Source organism: Giraffa tippelskirchi, chromosome X (assembly GCF_054371585.1).
Source record: "Giraffa tippelskirchi isolate mGirTip1 chromosome X, T2T-mGirTip1v1.2.pri, whole genome shotgun sequence".
NCBI lineage: Eukaryota > Metazoa > Chordata > Mammalia > Artiodactyla > Giraffidae > Giraffa > Giraffa tippelskirchi.
In genome coordinates this window covers 19,190,046-19,210,431 of record NC_137289.1, presented here as the reverse complement: position 1 = coordinate 19,210,431, position 20,386 = coordinate 19,190,046, and the positions used below count along the sequence as shown (strand labels likewise).

Sequence of the window (20,386 nt, the reverse complement as noted above, 5' to 3'; positions counted from 1 at the left end):
AGGGTAGCAGTCCATCAAGCACTCCAGAGGGTGACACCTTCTGTTGGAAGGCTGAAGTCTTTCATTTGACAGCGGCATAACCATACCCTTCTCTTTGCAGAAGCAAGCATCTCATTCTTTTTTTAGAGAAACCTCCTGTGCACTTCTTCCTGGACGTGCCACACTAGACAGAAGGCCAAAGATTCAAGTAGACCCTCAAAGGCAAATGCTATTGGGTTAGCTATTGCCACATAACACATTTCCCCACACACACGGTGATGGTAACTCGATTGTCTCTCCTCTTTTACAGGTTTCAGTCTCACTGCATACAGCCAGGAAGCCTCTTCTGAGCCATTTGACCCGATTCATGATGAGTTGAGTCAGTTTAAACCGCACAGCTATATGTCCCTGAGCTTTTCTCCCCCTGAAATGTGAAAGTTCTTTCCCAGTGTTACATTGCTAAGAAATGATTTAAGAAAAAAGCAGGGACGAAGGTCTCCTCCTGAAGAGAATTTTATTTGCACTCCCCATGCTTTGTCATAAAGGGCATTCAACTGTGTTAATCATATAAGAAGTTTTAGAGAAGCTCTCTTTTTCACATTAGGCTTAAAACATCACCCCTGAGGTGGTGCTGATGGCTCCCTTAGAAAAGATTTCTTTGACATCTAAGACACAAAGGACTTCGGCAAACGCTCAGAGTTAAACGAGTGGTGCTTAAGTGCTGACTCTCCATCCCCAGTGACAAGCATTTACTAAGTGAAACTTTTGTTACTGCAAATGTCTTACTTGGGTGTGTCTTAATCCTGAATGTTGTGGAGGTTTTGTTTTATTGTGTGTGTGTGTGTATGTGTGTGTGTGTGTGTGTGTTTTTTAAAAAAAAAAAACATTTATTTTATCAGAAAGGATTCTCACAATGGAAGCATTCATTGCCATGGCTGTGGCTGAGTCTTTAGGTTTAAGACTGGTTAAGCTGCCCCAGGTAGAAGTGTTTGCACAGCAACAGAAGTATAGAATCACAGCCCCTGAGTTGGAGGGGGCCCCATTAAGCCAGTCCTTGCCTTCAGGCATCCACGCCAGAGGAATAGCCACCTTTCTCTTTAAGATCTCCAAAGACAAAAACTCCACATGTAGTTCTTTTATTATAAAAAGTGTGAACTGTAAAACATATTTACAAGGGAATAATATTATAATCCATCTTCAAATTATTTCCTTTTTTAAACATTTGCTTTCCCAAGCTTTAAAAAAATTAATACAGTAAAGTTTCCTTTCTCCTTTGAAAAAATCCTTTCAATAGAAGCATTTCTCCTCTTTTTGAGGACCCACATGGGACACTGCTCTCAGGAAATTCTACCGGAGATCGTTATGTTTCTCCTAAAAAGCAGGTTTGCTTTCATCTTATGGATACTCTGAATCAAGAGATGTTGCCTCTTTCCCTTTGACTGTTGGAAAGCTCAGAGCCAAATGTAGAATTAATGAACAGTACCCTATCTCAGCTTCACCCACTTTCCTTCCTTTGCTTTCTCTTCATCCAAATTTCTTCACTTAGTTGTGTTTTTTGCTGTTGTTTCTGGGATTTCTGGATTGGTCTGTTTTGATGTTTGTAAACCGTTTCATGAAACAAGAGCAGCAGAGGCTCTAGCTCCTAGCTCCACCCTTTCATAGTTTAACCTGAGTCTCAGTTTCCTCATCTGTAAAATGGAGATAACAACCGTAGTTTCTCCCTCATGGGGTTGTTGTAGGCATTAAATAATAAAATACATGTATAGTGCCAAGCAGATAGTATCCATTATTAATAACTATGTTACCTTTAATCATTTTGGGAGCAAGAAGGGCAAAAAAAAATAATTATTCCTCAAATCATATTTTCAATCTTTTATCCCACTTCTCCTTCTGTCTTCTGTATGATTTGTCTTTCAAGTGAAATCGTTTGATGTTTCACACTTTGATGAAACTCCTACTACCTTATAGGAGAGTGCTCCCCAAACTTCTTTGATCTTATTGGAAAAGACCCTGATGCTGGGAAAGATTGAGGGCAAGAGGAGAAAGGGGCAACAGAAGATGAGATGGTGGGATGGCATCACTGACTCAATGGACATGAGTTTGATCAAACTCAGGGAGATAGTGAAGGACAAGGAAGCCTGGCGTGCTGCAGTTCATGGAGTTGCAAAGAGTTGGACATGAGTAAGCGACTGAATAAGAACAACAAAGAATCAACAAAATCACTTATTAAAAACACAGATTCCTACTCTTGGACACCTGAAATTACTGTGTCAATGAGCAGTCAAAAGTCTGATGTTTCTGGGATTGATGTATTCTATATTGATCACCAGCTTTTTGTGCAATACATGCCAAATTGTCTGTACTTTCCTCCAAGAATCGAATCGCAAACTTCCAAACTTGCTATCCAGTAGTGAGTATCTCACTAACATTATATTTTTGTTTTCGTGCTTTCCATTCAGTGACTTTTTGTATTTCTTTTTTTTCTTTTACTTCCTGTCCTGCTACATGTATGAGCCTATCTTTTTTCCAACTCCCGATGCCCCTTTGTTGTACTAGCAAGTTCTTTTCTACCCCTCACCCCCAACACTTCTTTGGGTGAAGTATATCAGAGCTACAATTGTCATTTGTTTGTATCTTTTTGTGATTAAATGTATATGGACATTATCACAAAAACAGTTACTCAATAACCATTTCAACCCCTTCTTTGGGGAGAAAAACATCTGCTGCCTTTTTAATTTTATTGGCCTGCTTGATGGCTCTACAACCCAGTGAAGAAGGAGCCCCACCCACCACAAGGCTCTTCATCCTGCTGGGGAAGCCATACATAGTTGAAAGACCAAAAAGTGCAAAAGAAAAAAAAAAGATTGTATCCGCCTTCCTCTGTTTTCCATGGATAAATGCCAAATCCTTCATACTTAAACTTTTCCCCCTTCCTTTACTTTGCCTCCCAGTTTTCCTTTGAATGAATGAATAAATTGTCCAGCCCTTCAAATTTTCTCAATAATCTACCTCTGTAGCTCATGCCAGTGTTTAATCACTTTGATGAAAGAAAGAAAGAAAGAAAGAAAGAAAGAAAGCAAGCATGAAAGAAAGAAAGTCTTGCTTACTAAAATCCTAAAAATCTTTCCTGCTTTATCTTAAGACTGTTGGGCTGTTTCCCCTTGTTACATGTGTGTTGCTAGGATAATACAAGTATTTTCAAGATGAATTCTCTGCCAAAAGATCTTGCCACTGAGTCATCACCATCCTCATCTTTTTAAAAACATGAGCAAGTCTCAGCAGCACTTCATTCACATTAGTAAACATTACCTAGAGAAAGAAAGAACAGGCTTCAAGAACATGACATCATCATTAAAAATAAATGTTTACTGAGTACCTACTCAGTGCATAGTACTGTTAGTCCTAGAGATGGAATAACCACCTGCCTTTAGGCACACCTGCACACATATGTACTCCCGTGTGCTAAATCCAGAGAAGTGGCTCACGCTAGAAGGATTACTGGAATTCCAAGGAAGGAGCAATTCTGCCCAAAGGGCCCAGGTGGTCACAAAAGGTAAGACTCCAAGCCCTGAGGAAAGAGTAGCAGAGAGCCTGAGAGAATTAATGTGAACAAAGACCAGGAAACAGGAATGAAAATAGTTTGGGGGGAAACAATTAGGAGACCATTTGATGGGAGCAGACAGTTTGTGTAGACTGGAAGACAAGTGGGAGATAATAATGGAGCGCTAGACCTTAGTCTGCTTATAGAGGACCTTGAATGCTAGGCTAATTAGTGTTGCCTTATCCTATAAGCAAGAAGGAGTGCCACCCTCACAGATAAAAGAAAACAGACCACTGGGGCTTCTGGGTACCTTCGAGGAAAGGAAGCAGGAACTAATTACAAGAACTTTGTGAAATGGCTTGAGTTTGTGTAACTCTTCTCTGTATTTGTGACTTTCTTATTCCCTTGAAGTATCAGCACTGGGATTACCGCAAGAAGAGAATAACGGGAGAGCATACAGCCTACCCCAGAGGAAGTGAAAAGGACCCTAAGGAATGGAATAAGCGGTGGTAGTGGTTTTAAAAGTAGAAAATAGACAAGGAAAATCTCTGAGGCTCACAGAAGGGATAAGAAATGCTGCATACCTGGAACCAGCACAGGACTGCCAAATCCTTTGAGGACTTTGTGAAGAACCCTAGGTATTTCCCTACCAGACAAACTTTTGCAATAGTATATCTCATGCTAACTTAGGGGAGGGACCTTGAATGGGCATTGTTATGTGAATGCACCATTTTTTGAACCCAAGAGAACTCTGAGAATATTCTGTAATATTCTGTAAGTGGAAATGAGTAAGTATGAGGTAACATCTAAAATCCCCTAATTTGAAAGCACTGCTTGGGCCATAGCAGCTCCCCAACTCCTCACTTCAATTTGATGCAAAAGTAAAATAAAATTCTTTTCAGTCAAGAGCTCATTGTGCCCTGCCAAGATAAGCAGTTGATTTGGATAATCAAGTACTGCTCTCTGCTCTCTTCCTAATTCAATATGGCTTCAGTATTTTGAATGGGCAGCTGTCTGTCTAGGAACACAAAAAGCTTCTGTCTCCGCTGATCTTTATTTCTAGCTGAGCTGCTCTCTCTTGGTCTTAAATTCACCCCTTTCTCCCTTTGCAAGTAGGGTATCACCAATGTTTAGCACAGAGTCATGGGGAAAGACCCTGTTGCCTCCTTTCATCCACTCTGGTCACAAGTCAAGAAGACAGGAAACATCGCTTTCCTCACTGACTTTCATGATCATTTTGTACTTGATACATACTAGATATTCAGTAGTATTTGCTGAAAAAATTAATGAATGTCAGGTGCTATCCTAGGTTCTGGGCATTCAGCAGTAAAGAAGAAGAAAATAAGCAAAAATCCTCACCTTTATGGAGATGACATTGTAGTGAGAGAAAAGAAGGAACTACAAGGAACTGTAAAGAACTATAAGGTCTCAAGTTATATCAGACACACTGAGCACATGGTGAGTACCCAATAGATGTGTGGTGAAATGAGAGACTCTAATATAATAATGCATCTACTTTATGTTTCTCTGCCTCCTCAGTCTCATTAAAAAAAACTTATTATCCTCAAAAAAGTAAGAATATAATTACCATATGATCTAGTCATTTCATTCCTATGTATGTGTCCAAAAGAACTGAAAGTAGAAGCTTTAGCAGCTATTTGTATACCAGTGCTCATAGTAGCATTTATGCATACAAATAGAATATTATTCAGCCTTTAAAAGGAAGGAAATTCTGATACATGGTATAACTGGATAGACCTTGAGGACATTATGCTGAGTGAATTAAACCAGCCACAAAAAGACCAGAAAGTAGAATCGTTGTCTGCCAGGGGCCAGGAAGAGGGAGGAATGGAGAGTTTCTCATGTTAACAGGTATAGAGTTTCAGTTTAGCAAAATGAAAAAGTTCTAGAGCTCTGTAGCACACCTTGAATATACTTAATATTACTGAGTTGTACACTTAACAATGATTGTGATGGTAAATTTTCTGTTAAGTGTATTTCACCACAATTAAAAAATTTTAAACACTTATTAAACCTTTTTTTGTGAGCATTGTTCAAAGATTAACAAACACAAACCCTTTGCTGAAGTTTACATTGTAATACAGACCCTTCATGATGTGGTCAGGCGTGTCAAGGCCACACAGACAAGAGAACACAAACATTCAGCCCAGATATGGAGAGGCAGCTGGGTATTTACATTACCCAACAGAGCAAAGGTGAGTGCATTTTGAGATGGAAGGAGGCAGGCTGTCCATACAGGGTAATTTGACTAGATGCTGCTCCCAATACATTTCTCAAAAATATATCAACGCCACCGCCTGTCATGCATTCCAAAATTATAGTCCTTTTTTCAAATCTTGAAGGATTAGGATCTTCCACAACTCCTAATGAGTAGGCAAATAACCCAAGAAGGGACATGACTGGTTTTCAGCTAACAGTTTGTTTCCTGTTTTTTATTACAGGGCTTCAGGATGAGAGAGGAAGCAGTGGGGGAGGACAGGAGATGGGTGGGCAACCAAGATCAGCTTTCCACTTTTACACCCAACTGAAGGAGGCAGGGAGGCAAAAGATACTGATGTGACAAATCCACCCTCACAGAGGCTTTGAGAAGCTGTCCTCCCCTCAAATAATGGAGAGTAAAGGAACACCTTTTCTAAACATTAGCACTGATCAGCTTCCAGAGGTAGTGATCTCCATTCCTGTGACTAGGAGGACTCAAGCAGAGGCTGGGGTGGGGAAGGTATGTTTCTCCCAACTCTACATTCTGTACTTCTCTTAACCTCCTTTACCTCACCCCACAAGCAACTGTGTGTGAGAGATTCTAGGGAGAGATCTCTTTGCATTCCCCATGAAGAAAAAGTTTGCTGGGCAGGATTCTTTAAACCACTGCAAATGCATTTCTATCTCCTTAAAGGAACAAACTTTTTAAGGACTTCAGCACATGGTTTATGAGTCAATGGAAACTGCTAATAACAAATGGGTCTTATCTACTCTAGAAAGCAAGTCTCTGAGAATCTCTCTTGGGAACCATTGTGAGCAGTTAGTTTGAGTTATTGTACACATAGACTTCAACTAATAAAAGGGCATGTTTTAAGACATTCCAAAATTCCAACCTGTCACTAATTCAGATTGGTCTGCCTTCCCCCACCCCCATTAGTCCAAATAGATGAGATTTTACTGAGGCAGATTTTCAAGTAGTTTGCAAGTGGTAAGGAAGAGGAGGTTTCTCTCACCCTCTTTCTAAATTTGAGACACATGGTTTGATATCTCACTATTAGGAGCAATAGGTGACCATTTTTCCCAACTCGTTATTTACCTTGGTTCTCACTAGAAAGTTGTGTTAGAACAAGAATGAGCACTGACTTTCTTGCCAAGTGCCAAACAACTTTGTTTTTCTTCTTTGGTTTCATGAATGTTATTAAGCTAATGTCAAATTAAGTTAGCTTTCAAGCATTTGGGCTTCAAACATGAAGCTCAAATGCTCATCAATAAGATAACTTAGAGGTATGCCATAATAAGATAACTTAGAGGTATCCTAGAAGATGCTCTGGCCGGTCACTCCCTTTGAGACATCTCTTTGGATTGCAATGACACCTGTGATGTGTTACCTTTGAACAATATTTTCTAAGATCATCAAGCTATAAAGTGCATGCTCAGAAAAAGTGAGCCATAAGTCATTTAAGGGACATGTGTAAAGAGAATATTTAAATAAGAATTTAATTTTTCTAATCATATTAAGAGCACTTCATCTCTAAAGCCTGTGGGAGCCTATCGTGCCAAGGGTTCTAGTCTGTGTGCAGTAGCTGAAGTTTCCCAGGAAGACATTAAGCCAGGTTCAGAAGTTTTACGTAGATCTTTGGTTTTATATATGTGTGTATACACACATATGTCAATTGATAGTTGTATTGATATTTGCTTCCTATACGACAGGAATTATGACTTGCTGTTGGAAAAGCATTTTGAGAGCCCCAGGAATAAAAAAGAAGCAATGATGCTGCTCTGGTTCTGAGTCTCATTGATAGAAAGGGAGTGTTAAGGCTTGGTGATAGGAGCTTACCTGGTTAGCAGCAGGTAAGACATGTGACTGAGGGTTTGAGGTAGTTTGGTACTAAGAGGAAAGTGTTCTGAACTGGGTTTTGTAGCCCAAATACTTTATCATCCCTTACCTCCCAGCATGCACCTCATGTAATAAGCTTTAAAAGCTTACAAGGCAGGCAGCTTATAACAACAAAGGGATTCCCCTTCCAAGAAGCTTCCAGCCTGAGATGACACACGTAGTACAGAAATGTTCCATTGTTAACCAACGTAATATATGCATTAACTGAGGGATAGAGGAGCATAAGCGCTTTAGCTTCAAAGGCAAAGTCAACGAATTTGAGATGCACAATCTTACAATTAAGACTTCAAAACCAATTTTCAAAGTACAAGTAGATACAAGCCAATAGAAGAGGGCTAAAGTGAATGCAGGATCAGTGATGCTGTGGCCAATGCAACGATGAAGCGAATCTTAGGGAGGCACTTTGCTCATTTAAAAGATGCTTTTTGGCTCATGCAGTTGAAATACGCTACCTCCTCTATGAAGTCTTTCCTGTCCCTCACTCTTCCCCTGGCTACATTGGGCCACTCTTTCCTTTTGGTTGGATTTCCCTGGTGGCTCAGACGGTAAAGCACCTGCCTATAATGCGGGAGACCCAGGTTTGATCCCTGGGTCAGGAAGATCCTCTGGAGAAGGAAATGGCAACCCACTCCAGTACTCTTGCCTGGAAAATCCCATGGATGGAGGAGCATGGCAGGCTACAGCCCATGGGGTCACAAAGAGTCAGACACGACTAAGCAATTTCACTTTCTTTCTTTCCTTTTGGTCTCACTGTGCCCTGGTACACACTCCATCACATCATCCATAACAACTTACTGCATTTCTGTTTTCATGTCTGTGTCCCCACTGGACTTCAAGTACTTTGAGGACAAGGTCCTATGATTCTTTTGTGTGTCTTCTCATCACTCTAATTCAGTACCTAGTGCATAATAGGTGCTCGAAACTTTTTTTGAATGGATGATATCCCATAATACCCTGTGCTGAAAAGAACCACAGCTAAATAAACGTTCCTGTTAAACTTATGTCAAGCCAATTTAGGGCCCTGCGGAAGAAAGAGAACTGTAAATCCCCAGGTCCTAAATCAAAGGTTGAAAGCTGGCTCCTCCCTAGCCATAGCTCCTTGATATGGCTCCTGATTAATAATCTGTTACATCCTCAAAAGGGGTCATTTTAAGGTAACACAGAGGAGCTCCCATGACCTATTGACCTTTTATATCACCAAAAAGGAGCTAACTTTGGGTCAAACTATGGCAGAATACTTTGCTGTGATTCACATATTACCCAGAAACCTTTGGCTTCCCAGAATTCATAATAAAAATACCAAATCCCCAGCAATAACTTTCAAACTCCACAATTCTTGCTAACACAGCAGAGTAACACTTGGATTCTATGCCAGGCCTCCTGACCTTTTGTTAATTGCAAAATAAACAGATCTCCAGTTTAGAGGGGCCTTCTCCTTTTATGGGCTCCCTGCAGGGTAGGCACTGCTTGAATGGTATTTATTTCAGCCATATTTGCTTTCCAACACTTGTTCAGAACAGGAGGCAGGTGTCTGGGAGTGGAAGGAACAGGGATTGGAACAAGAGGAGAGAAGCAGGTGCCCTCATATGCTGAAAGTACCCAACTTATTCTTCAGAAGAGGTTGACATCCTAGAAGGATGTATGCAAATGAAATTTTATTTTAAAACTCTTCAAAAACTGTATCTGATCTCATACTCTTGTGCCTCACCCTGCATTCACATGGCTCACTATGACAGAAGCACAAACCAAAAGCTGTGAGAGCCCGGAGGAGAGAGAACTGTTCTCCTCTGGCCAATGCTAGTGATTGACATAGAACTAAGCTAAGGAATGGCTGTGGTGGCATCATGAAGATTGGCCACAGGCCTCAGTATTGCAGATTCAGAAACTTATTTTTATGAGTTGCTCTAGGGCCAATCAAACTCCAAGGGTCTGATAAACAAGAAAGTCAAGTACTAATATAAATGATGCACTAAAATTACTTTACTATGTATTTACTATATGCCAAGAAGTGTTCTAAGTGCTTTATATGAATTATCTTATTTAACAGTCATAGCAACACTATGAGAAAACTACTACTGCCACCTTCATTTTTAAAGTAAATAAACAAAGAAGACTCAGAAAGGTTAGGACTTACCCAAGCTGGGCAAGTTAGGATTCCTGTATTAATAAAAGTCTATCTGATTCTAATGCCCATGTTCTTAACCTTACACCCACCATCACTGATTATTTTATACTGAAAAATGGTACTTGTTGGATACTTTGTGCACTCTCTCTCCAAGAATGAAGATAATGAAAACTGAGTTAAGTCTTGAAGATTGTTTGGTAAGTGTCAAAATCAGAATAAGGAGCCCAATAAATACCTTCCATGGATGACTAGTTAAGAGTCCTCAAACTATGCCAGCCTAGTGAATTAGACTCTTTCACTCATACTCAATAGATTCCAGGCCTATAAATCAATCAATCAGGACACTCTCCTCCAGAACTCCAGTGATTAAGTCTAACTCTGCAATGCTGCTTTTTCTGTCCTTAAACACCCATATCTGGGCCCTATCTTGAACCTCAGACAGTGACTAGGGTCTTAAGAGACTATTCTTGCTCGATTTCTGCCAACCTTCTTCTAAGAGCTGGATTCTGCTCTCCCTAAATCCTATGCCCCCACCATAAAGCGGCTCCTTTTGCCAGACTGGCCCTTCGAGAACTCCTGATGACCAGAACTATACCTGAGTTAGTTAACTCTTTCCTTTGGACCACCCAGCTCTCCTCACTAAAGTTCATTAATTTATTCGTTTAACTAGTCTTTACCGTGTGCCCTCTATTTGCCAAGCACTGTGTTAGGGGCTTGAAGGACCAAAAGGAGGGACATTTTCTGATGTGATGATGCTGATGCCTTGGGTTTGGGGATATAGTACAAGAATCACCCAGGTTTATCAGTTAAGGTCTGGGCAGGAAACAGATGGCATACTCAAATTGAGTAATGTTGGGAGAATTTCATAAAGAGGTTATTTATAAAGCTATGAGTAGAGTGTACGAACCTCACAAGAGACTAGGTTGTACCCAGGAGAAGTAATAGCAGGGAGCTGTTACCCACCCTAAGGGCTAAGGAGAGGGAACAGTATGAAGAGTGTGGTTTTACAGGACCTGTGGCCTTCAGCAGAGGGAAGCAGCTGCTGCCAGTACTCGGCCCATCAGGAGAGAGCCTGGGGAATAAAGACTCCAACTTCACTCTCCGTCCACCCTCCGATCTCCAGTTGGTGCCAAACACAACCAGAAGTCAGGAGGCAAGGGAGCCCATTAATGCAATCCAGATGGATCCGCCTCCTGTGGCACAGAGCTGGGTGAAGGGCGGATCTGCATATCTAGTAACATGGTGCAACTTGATTATTTCCTCCCTAGCCCCAATCTGCTCCTGAGAGCAGATTCCTTCCGCTTCCTCCTTCCTCCCTATTCCATACACCAGACTGCACTTCTTATCATGGCATCCGAGACACCCCATGACTATTTAGTGACAAAATCAGATCACAGACCTGAACTCCTCTCAATCCAATGAATTTACTTCTACAGTTATCTCATTCTCTGCTAACATGATGATGATGATGATGATGATGATGATAGCTGTCATGTTTTTGTTTTTTTTTTAACTCTTACAATGTGCCAGGAACTGTGGAGTTTAGCATAGAATGCTTTGCTCTGAAAATAGTGCGGATTCCATAGGTGTCTAATCTAGGGCAGGAAAAAAAACCTAACTTCCAGTGGACAAGTGAGAATAAAGACCAACTTCTTACCTTTACAGATAGTGAGACGTTTTTATGGGTACCATTTCCATTCTGCCTCTGTCACCCTTCAATTGCTCTGTACCAGATGCAAAGAGGATGTAGTTAACACATTCTAATTATGGGCTCTAGGAAGAGAGCTGCTTTTATGGAATGCACTCCTGCTGCCACTTCGGCTTCTGTTGCAGAGGCTGCTGAGTGTGCTAAATGCTCTCCAAATGCCCAAGGGGCACCCTCAAGGTTTGAACATGCAAACAGAGGAGCTTAATCATGGATACTGAGAACCAGAATGATTCCATTTATAGCAATAAAGTCCTGAAAGGCAAGGTAAGTGTTTAAGGGAAAACTCCAATTGTACCTAAAGGGTCAAGACAGTTTCATCAATGATTTGATATATCCATCTAGTTCAGTTCCCCCCAAAGTTACAGAATCTGTAAAAGAATTACTAGCCCTTCCTGGGGGAGGGGGGCAAAGGGGTGAGGAGAAAGGCTGAACATAAACCCAGCAGGAATTCTCCCATACACGCAGAACAGCTTATCTTTGTTCACCAAATGTTTACGCAATGATATGTAAACTCCACCAGGTCAGGGATTTTTGTCTTACCGCCCCCTCCATTGCAGCATCTCTAGCACACAGCGTGGTGCCTGATGTATAGTATGTGCTCAATAAATATTTGTTAAACAGATGAAAGCGGAGGTTTCCTCTGGTGCCCAAAGACTCCATAATAACTCCCAAGGTTATGTCAGTTGGAAATTGCTCTGGGCATTTGGGGGATACTGTCCCTTCCATTCTCTCATATACTGGAGTTTAACACTTAACCTTTCCTGTGGCATTTTTCTCCCAATCGTGGTCAAAATAAGTCTTTTAGTAGTGCTTCCCTGATGGCTCAGATGAAAAAGAATCTGCCTGCAATGCAGGAGAACTAGGTTCAATCCCTGGGTCAGGAAGATCCCCTGGAGAAGGAAATGGCAACCCACTCCAGTATTCTTGCCTGGAGAATTCTGTGGACAGAGCAACTTGGCAGGCTACAATCCATGGGGTCCCAAAGAGTCAGACACGACTGAGTAACTACAACTAACGCTTTCACTTTCAGTGTTAGTTCATCCCAAAGCTACTCAAATAAGTTGAATGAATATCATTTGATCCACTTGAAAAATGTAATGATTTACTCCTTTGCTTTGGATACCTTAGTGCTGTAGCTGAGTTTGAGACACTCTTAGAAAAGAGATAACAGGCCCAAACCTCACCTGACACCCAGTACCATAGTTAATGTTAACTGTTTCTGTGCTAGTGAGCTTGTCATTATTCAATTGCTGCCCCAGTTCCAGAGATGGGGGCAATTGACAAGATATGTAATGAGCTTTCATGTTCTTTATACAAGGCCAATTAAGGAACTGGCTGCACTTATTTTTCAGCTTATTCAGATCAGTAACCTTCTTCTTCCTTTCAGATATAGTCCTATGGCTGAATACTCAGGGCCAGAAATAGAGCAAGTTTAGCTGCATTTTTACTCTGTGTATGGCTAAGGGGAAGGACACGCCTGTTACAGCAAGGATTTGCAAGATGGTCAATTTACTACAAGCAAATCAAACCAGACTGGAAAGCACTCTTTCTAATAGATATTATTTCCAGACCCTTAACTGGGATCCCCAAGGTGGTCTACTTAGACAAACTAGATTTCAGTCAAGCATGTATAACCTGCTAGATTTATAAATTCCTTGAGACAACTTACAAATGTCTGTCTTATTCATTGCTGTGTCCTCAGTGCCTAGCTCAGTGTCTGGCACCTACTAGATAACCAATGAAACACTGATGAATAAATGAAGGAATCCTTTCAGACCAACTTCTAATAAGTTTGCTGGCAAAACATCACAGTAAATATTTTAGGCATCTCATAAAGACAAATGGTGAGGATGATGACAAGGAATAGCTTCTACTCTGTTTTGGATCTGAGCAGTCATGTGTTTAGATCATGTGGTCATTCATTAATGTAATAAACATTTATTGAAACGTACCATGTGCCAAATGCAGGTAATACAAACATGAATAAACTGTGGTACTGGCTGTCAAGGAATTCAATCTGTCTAGGGAATAGACAATAAAATAATTGCAATGCTATTTTATAAGCGCTTGAGGGGATAAGCACTAAGGGCCGTGGGATCACAAAGGAGGGACATCTAATTTAGGCTGAGAGGTCAGGAAAGGCTTCCCAGGAGAGGTGAAAATTAACTGGAGTTTTGTAGGGCAGGTGGAAGTTAGCCAAGATGAAAAAGAGAAAGGCATGTTTTAGGCAGGCATGTTTTAGACACAGGCTGGTGAAACCGGCATGCTGTTTCCGAGGAACTATAGGTAGTTGATACAGTTTGTTGTTGTTTAGTCACAAAGTCATCTCTAATTCATTGTGACCCCATGGACTGTAACCCACCAGGCTCCTCTATCTGTGGGATTTCCCAGGCAAGAATACTGGAGTGGGTTGCTCTTTCCTCCTCCAGGGGATCTTCCCAACCCAAGGATCGAACCCGTGTCTCCTGCATTGGCAGGCGGATTCTTTATCATTGAGCCATCTGGGAAGCCCAGTTGATACAGCTATTGACATTTTGGCCTGGATAATTTACTGTTGTGGGAGGCTGTCCTGTGCATTGTAGGATGTTGAGCAGCAATAGCTCTAGATCTGACCTACTACTTGAGTAGCACCTCACTTCCCTGAGTTGCAACAACCAAAAATGTCTCCAGTTATTGCCAGATGTTCCTCAGGGGGCAAAATCATTCCCAGTTGAGAAACAGTTAGAGGCAAAGGTTTGTGTGAGGAAGTGATGGGAAACAAGATTGGAAGGCCAGGCAGGGGTCCAGGTCATGAAAGTCATGTGCACTGTGATAAGAAGTTTGGACTTTATCCTGAAGATCACAAGAAGCCCTTGAAGTATTTCAAGCCAAAAGATAATATGCTCAGATGTGCAAGACTTATCACTCTGGCAGCAGTGTCGAGTGTAAATTTGAAGGGGATGTGTGGAAAGAGTGGAAGCAGGGTGATGAGTTCAAAGACTCTTGCAATCATGTAGAAAGGAAGTGATGAGAGTCAGTGTTTAGGCAATGGCTCTGGGAATGGAGTAAAGGGGGAAGATTTGCGAGATATGAATAAAAGTAAAATTCTTGGGAGGATTTAGTGATTTAGGGATATTGGGGAGATGAAGAAAAAGATGTGACTCCAAAGTTTCTAGTTTCAATAGTTGGATAAATTATGGGGCCGTTCACAGATGAAGAAAACATAAGAAGAAAATCAGGTTTGAGGAGGCCTATACATTTTATTGGGCTTCCCTGGTAGCTCAGTGGTAAAGAAACTGCCCACAATGCAGGAGACCTGGATTCGATCCCTGGGTTGGGAAGATCCCCTGGAGGAGGACATGACAACCCACTCCAGTGTTCTTGCCTGGTGAATTCCATGGACAGACCTGGGCTACAGTCCACAGGGTCACACAGAGTCGGACATGACTGAAGCGACTAAGCAGCAGCAGCATACATTTTATTACTGTATGTTGAGTTTGAACTACTATAGGACATTCAAGAGAAAACATTCAGAAGGGGATTTGCCATATTGGTGAGCATTAAGCAGAGAGTTATGGGAGCTACTAGGGTAAATGGGTTCTGAAAAGGAGCTATGTGACTTCCTGTCATATACTACTACATTTGCCACTAAACAGCTCAGAGCCTTCAAGGTTCTCACAGTCCACAGAGGGAGACAGATAAGTACACATGCAATAATAATGCAGTTTGATAAGCACTATGATGCATATATGCAGAATGCTATAAGAGCAGGAGAGGAAGAGCACCTAATGGAGTGAGGGTAAGGCAGAAAGGCAGAGAAAGCTTGCTGATAGAGGGAATATGGGGTTTCCCTGTGGCTCAGTGGTAAAGAATTCACCCGCTAATAAAGGAAATGTGAGTTCAGTCCCTGGGTCGGGAAGATCCCCTGAAGAAGAAAATGGCCACCCACTCCAGTATACTTGCCTGAAGAATCCCATGGACAGAGGAGCCTGGAGGGCTACAGTCCATGGGGTTGCAAAAGAGTCAGACATGACAGCAACAACAGAGGCAGTATGATGGAGAGGGGAAGAATCACAGAGGCCAAGAGAATGGTCCTCGCAGGCTTCTCACTAAGCAGCCTTTCTCAACCTCAACACTATTGATATTTTAGACTACATTCTCTGCTGTAGGGGCTGTGCTGTGCATTGCAGGATGTTGAGCAGCCTCCCTGGCCTCTACCCACTGGATGTCAGGAGCACCCTCCTCCAACTTTTGGCAATCAAAAATGTCCCAGGTGTTGTCAAATGTCCCCTGGAGGGACAAAATTAGCCCAGGTGATATTGAACTACAAGGGGCATAATTTGATCACAGGCCTGAGGTGCTGTATTCTGAAATTCATCACTGAATGTGCACAAGGCAGCACTTCCACAGGCTATCTCTAGCGAAGAGACTAAGGCCATCAGGAACAGTAAGATAGACCTGTTGTGGGGGAGATGCAGGAATCCACCAACACCAGACTTTGGCTCAAGAAAACAATGAAAGCCTCTCTGCATCTTTCTTTGACTACCTGGCAATCTAGGATATTCCTACCAGATCTTTCCCTCTCTTTCCAACAGGGCTCAGATTTGTATCTCAGTCTGATAGCTCTCAGCCTTCTCCAGCAACCTGCCCAGTTTCTCTCCAACTGGTGTCTTCCCTAATGAGATTTTTGCACGTTTAATCCCATATTGGTTTCTGCTTCTCAGAAGACCCAGACTAACATAGGCAGCCAGACTCTGGTATCAGAAATATCTGGATTCAACTGTGTGGCCTTGGGCAAGTTACCACACTTCTCTGAACCCCGTTCACTTGTATGGAAAATGGAGGCAACACTGTCTACCTCAGAAGGTTTCTATGAGGATGAAATGAATCACTGCCTCTAAAATATTTAGCACAGTCCTAGATACCAAGTAAGAGTTCGTCAAGTGCAGACTCTTAGTAAAGCCTGGGTATGTGGAGAAAGGACATCCTGAGCAAATTGGACAACGTGATACACAGACACGGTGTGAGAAATGCCATAGAAATGTGGGGAGGGATGTGAAATGCTATAAGCATTTCAGTACCTCGGAAACACAAACTGCAAGCAGGAAGTTATGAGGGATGATGTGAGAGGTAGGCAAGTCTCAAGCAGAACAATTCCAGTCCTTTCAACCTTTTTAATTCAACCTCTATTCTGCAATCCTTTTATCAGCTCCTCTGAGCCTTCTTCAAGTTCACCACATCTGCCTTTAAGCTACAAACCTAAACCTTCACATAAACTCCTCCCAGATTCTCTCATTCAAAGTGTCTGACTAGTTGGGAGAGAGACTAAAGGGTTTGTTGCTTCGCAGTTCCTCCCCTCAGGATTCTAATTTATGTGGCCTGAATGGAGATTACTCGGAGGGAAAAAGATCTAATCGCTATTTGGCCCTTGCCCTGACAACTCTTTCATTTGATCCAAATGCATTAACAGGGACCATTTTCCCCTCAAGGAGAGTTAATCATTACTCCACCTCTTCCTCTCTACCCTCTCCACTCCCTACCACTCCCCCCCCCCAACACAGGAATAATCCAGACATGGCCATGAGCATGAGAATTTTTAAATCTGCAATAATAGACACTTCTCCAAAGAAGACATACAGATGGCTAACAAACACATGAAAAGATGCTCAACATCACTCCTTATCAGATAAATGCAAATCAAAACCACAATGAGGTACCATCTCATGCTGGTCAGAATGCCTGCTATCAAAAAGTCTACAAACAATAAATGCTGGAGAGGGTGCAGAGAAAAGGGAACCCCCTTACACTGTTGGTGGGAATGCAAACTAGTACAGCCACTATGGAGAACAGTGTGGAGATCCCTTAAAAAACTGGGAATAGAACTGCCATACGACCCAGCAATCCCACTGCTGGGCATACACACGGAGGAAACCAGAATTGAAGGGGACATGTGTACCCCAATGTTCATCACAGCACTGTTTACTATAGCCAGGACATGGAAGCAACCTAGATGTCCATCGGCAGATGAATGGTTAAGAAAGTTGTGGTACATATACACAATGGAATATTATTCAGCCATTAAAAAGAATACATTCGAATCAGTTCTAATGAGGTGGATGAAACTGGAGCCTATTATACGGAGTGAAGTAAGCCAGAAAGAAAAACACCAATACAGTATACTAACACATATATATGGTATTTAGTTAATCGGTAAAGATAACCCTGTATGCGAGACATCAAAAGAGACACAGATAAATAGAACGGTATTATGGACTCTATGGGAGAAGGCGAGGGCGGGATGATATGGAAGAATGGCACTGAAGCATGTAAATTATCAATATGTGAAACGAATCGCCAGTCCAGGTTCAATGCATGATACAGGGTGCTCGGGACTGGTGCACCGAGATGACCCGGAGGGATGGGATGGGGAGGGAGGTGGAAGGGGGTTTCTGGAAGGGGAAAACATGTACACCCATGGTGGATTCATGTCAATGTATGGCAAAACAAATACAATATTGTAAAGATAAAAAATAAATAAACTAATTTAAAAAATTAAAAAATGCATCCTAAAATAAATACATAAATAAATCTGCAATAATACAACCGATGTTCTGCCAGCTAGACTTGAATTCAAGACCCAATCCCAAGGATAAACAGCTATACAATCTTCAGCAAGTCAGACTATAAGTTTCAACATCCTTTTCTATATAATGGGGCTAATAAATTCTACCTTGTATGAAAAAGCATTTTGAAGACTACAAACACAAGATAAGTTATTACTTCAACTTGTGTCAAGTTAGGAGGTCTAAAACTACCCCTCTGACGCCCTTCAGAATGTTCTGTGCTTTCCTTAACATCCTTACCCAGGCAATAGATGTGAAGAAAGACAATTGGTTTTCTAAGTAAGCAGAGAAAGAGCTGCCCAGAGCTTCTCTGTGTGAGAAAGATGTAAGCAAAAAAGGACTGGCAATGCCAAGCTCTGGACTGGGTTTCATTCATTCAGCTTTGCCAAACTGAAATTTCTCTCCCTATGCCCTATACCTGCTCCTGAGACTTAACTAATCTATTCTTATTCCCTCTACCTTACTTGGTTTAGGAGTTCATCCTTTCATGCCTGAAATCATTCTATATTTTTGTCTACTTGATTACCATCTGTCACCTGCTACTATGAATATAAGTTCCGTGAGAGCAAGTTTGCATTTTTTTGCTGTCGGATTCATTAAAATATCTCCAGAACCATGTACAGTGTCTGGCACACAGTAGGTGCTTAGTTAGTCTCTGAATGAATGGATAGATGGATAAATAAATGAAACGCTAGACATTTGCAATGGGATCCTGGCTGGGCTTTCATACTCCAATCTCTCCAATCCTGTATGCACCTCCGTATTAGGCTTCACTCAGGTGGTGGTAAGAGAAGGAAAATGTAGACTTTGAAGAGGTGGTGAAGGAGTAGGAGCTACACCCTCAAGAGTGGAAGAGTAACAGTAAGAGGGTTTTAAAACTTCTAGAGCCATCAGAAGAGTGTTATTTGGAATAATAAACATGAGTAGACTTGCCCAAAGTGTATACTTGGGAACACTAACTTTATGAATGCTTCTCAACAAAAAGTTCCATGATCAAGTAAGTTTGAGAAACACAGCATCATTAATTCTACACTCAGTGCACCCACAGATTCACAAGGTATATAAGCATATTAAAGGCTTTCAAATGTCAGATAGGAAAGAAACATGCTTAATCACAGAACCCTTTTATCATCTAATATCTGTGGAAAATATTGTAGAAAAAAACTGGTCTAGGAAATAACCATGATAAGAAAGTTATCAGATTTCTAGAAGCCTTAAATCCCTTCCCTAGATTTTTTTTTATCTGCTGCCTGTTTCCATTTAGTTATCACCAGCATAATGGAGCTTTAAAGGGAAAGGAAGCTGAGTGTTCAGTAGGAGCTACCAAGATTAGAGTGCAGCAAAGCCCTGGAAAGACTGGACAAGGCAGAGAGGAACTCAAGTAGAAAAATCAGCTAGTGGGATCTGTGGAAAAAAGGCAAAAGGCAAGTTTCTTATGAATCATTCTCTCAATGACTATAATCAGTCTTCCTCTCCCCACACTCCACTGAAAGTGCACTCACCAATGGACTGACCCCTTATTGCAAAACTCAATGGGCACTTTCCCGTCATTAGCTCTCAGATGTATCTGACGCAGTCGACACTCCCTCATTCTTGAAGCATTTTGTTCGTTTGCCTTCTACAAAATCAGATTCTCCTGATTTTGGTCATATTTCTTTGGCTTCTCCAGCTCAATCTCCTCAGATTGTCAATCTTTAAATAGTGGTATGCTTTGAGAATGTGTCCTAGGCCTTCTTCTCTTCTCACTTGACACGTTATTCTGAGCACTCACCTACTCCCATGGCTTCGAATACCGTCTGTAGGCTGATAACTCCCCAAATCCATATTCCCGGTGTGGTATGTCCCCTTGATTTTTGGACCATAATATCCAACATCCTACTCAACATTTAAACTTGAACTTATACTCAACATGGGCTTCCCTGCCTGGTGGCTCAGTGGTAAGGAATCTGCCTGCAATGCAGGAGACCTGGATTCGATCCCTGGGTGGGGAAGATCCCCTGGAGGAGGGCATTGCAACCCATTCCAGTATACTTGCCTGGAGAATCCCCATGGAGAGAGGAGCCTGGCAGGCTACAGTTCAGAGGGTCACAAAGAGTAGGACATGACCGAGCAACTAAGCACAGCACAGCACTTACTCAACATACAAAAATCTGAACTCATCTTCTTTTTATGAGCTCAGAAAACAGCATCATCAGCAAGCCAGCTGCCCCAGTGAAAACCCTTTGAGTCAACCTCGACTCTCTCTCTCTCCAGTCAATCATCACATTCTGTCAATTAATTTTCCTAAATATTTCTGAAATCCATCTTCTCTTCA

At 41.7% G+C, this 20,386-nt stretch overlaps 1 protein-coding gene and 1 pseudogene across 2 annotated transcripts in view; one reads left to right on the top strand and one right to left on the bottom strand.

Annotated features, from left to right (window-relative positions):
* The window catches only part of GPC3 (glypican 3), a 531,061-nt gene that overhangs the window by 448,123 nt on the left and 62,552 nt on the right, over nucleotides 1–20,386 (bottom strand). The window lies entirely within an intron of this gene.
* Nucleotides 11,678–20,386, top strand: part of LOC145535577 (large ribosomal subunit protein eL8 pseudogene) — a 42,815-nt pseudogene continuing 34,106 nt past the window's right edge. The window contains exons 1-2 of the transcript XR_014075480.1: nucleotides 11,678–11,734; nucleotides 16,174–16,243. The product of XR_014075480.1 is annotated as a large ribosomal subunit protein eL8 pseudogene (transcript). The remainder of the gene's footprint in view (nucleotides 11,735–16,173; nucleotides 16,244–20,386) is intronic.